This window comes from Crocuta crocuta, unplaced genomic scaffold (assembly GCF_008692635.1).
Source record: "Crocuta crocuta isolate KB4526 unplaced genomic scaffold, BGI_CrCroc_1.0 scaffold219, whole genome shotgun sequence".
Lineage (NCBI taxonomy): Eukaryota > Metazoa > Chordata > Mammalia > Carnivora > Hyaenidae > Crocuta > Crocuta crocuta.
The window spans coordinates 4140640-4142490 of record NW_027551572.1 but is presented as its reverse complement, the minus strand read 5'-3'; the positions used below and the strand labels follow the sequence as shown (position 1 = coordinate 4142490).

At 42.6% G+C, this 1851-nt stretch overlaps 1 protein-coding gene across 1 annotated transcript in view; it reads right to left on the bottom strand.

The window, feature by feature from the left end:
- Positions 1-1851, bottom strand: part of UBR3 (ubiquitin protein ligase E3 component n-recognin 3) — a 229040-nt gene that overhangs the window by 225232 nt on the left and 1957 nt on the right. The window lies entirely within an intron of this gene.

The following is a 1851-nucleotide window of genomic DNA, read 5'->3' as shown; positions in this document are numbered from 1 at the left end:
TTTTTTTTTTTTTTTTTTAGAGAGAGAGACAAAGCGCAACCAGAGGAGGGGCAGAGAGAGGGAGACACAAAATCTGAAGCAGGCTCCAGGCTCTCAGCTGTCAGCACAGAGCCCAACACAGGGCTTGAACTCATGAACGGTGAGATCATAACCTGAGCCCAAGTTGGACACTTCACCGCCTGAGCCACCCAGGTGCCCCTGAAGTGTTAACAACACTCTTAAAGTAGAGTGAATAGGCTTATTAACTGACATGGAAGGACCAAGTCTTGGATAAGTGAAAAATGCAAGATGTGTAAAACAGTGTATACGATATGTTACCTTTTACATAAAAAGAAACTGAAAAATCAAAATACATATTCATCCTTATTTGTTTTTAACCACTAAGAGAAAATAGTAATTGTGGGAAGGAACTGGGTAGATGAAAGACAAGTTGGGATGAAAACTTCAAACTGTACCTCTTATTTTTTTTTGCTTTTTTAGCTATATGAATATTTTAGTTATTCAAATATTAATTTTTAAGTATTTTTTAAGTGTTAGGAATACATTTTAGTTCTCAAATGTCGGCTGCAATTACTACTGCTGTTGTTGCTGTTAGTAGTAGCAGTAGTTGTGGTAGCAAGCTCAAAATACCTCCTTTCTAAAGTACTCCCTCTGCACAGAAGCCTCCTCTAACTCCCAGACTATTTAAAGAATTTATCATTTTCTACTCTACTTAAGCAGCTTAAAGAGGTAGGTCAATGTCTTGTTCATTTTTAATATGCTAGGGGCCTTGCCTGCACCTGATACAAAAAGGTTCTATAGTAAGAGCAACTTACAAATACTCCAAAGAAGAAAACAGTGGCCATTTCTAAAGGGCTTATGCTCTATCATCAATTATAAAACCTGAAAAATGTTAAACTTGAATAACTGGGTTTGCTAACATCCTTTCAACTACTACCCTGACAAAATTTCCTCTCTTTCATCAAGTTTCTGCTTTTCCCAGGACTTCCCCAGACGTTGATATCATGTCCCAAACCAAGACATTATACATGTACCAACTTGTTAGCTCACTGAAATCTCTGAAATGCCTTTTGTCCTGAGTCCCAACACCCTGGTACATTGCTCCTATCTAAAAAGCATTTGTTAACGGTCTCTTTTGAGATAGAGGTTCACATATTAGTGAGTGAATAAAGTGCCCTTTTAACTGGAGAAGACCTAACACTCGATTCCTAATTGGCTCAGTGTTTTGTTTGTTCTTCTGGTATGTAGGGTATTCTATAACCGACTGTTGAGTAGCCCAATTCTAGATGTCATTCCAGCACACCAAATACTCCACTGACAGCTCAACAGTCACTTTTCATGCAGGCCCCTCCCCTTCCCTCCTCCCTCAACCTCATAAGCTCTAGAGCTCCTTCCCCGATATTGACAGACACACTGGCAGTTCAGAAGTCCTTTTCCCCAAGCTGTTCTCCCCTGCAGCTAGCTGCAAGACCACCTCCCCGATTCTTATCATCCTGCGACCCAATTCTGTCCCTAATACCATCCCCCGACCAGCCAATCCAAATCACATCATTAGTTTCTTCCCAAGAACCAGGCAGCTTTAAAGCCTTTCCCGATAAGTACACAATTGACAGCTTGACAGCAGATTCCCCCAAGTATCCTTTCCTCCTCCTTCCCCTCCTACCCCACGCACTGGCTCTTCTGTCGCTCCACTCACTCGCCCTGGCCTCCTCGAAAATTTAAAGCCTCGTTCTGTAAACACATCTCTGCTCTTCCCTCTCTCCATTCCTTTTCCACCGCTGACAGCTCAGTCACCTCCATCCCCATGTGGCTGCACCCTCCCCCACCCCCTTCCCGTGACAGCTCGGGTCG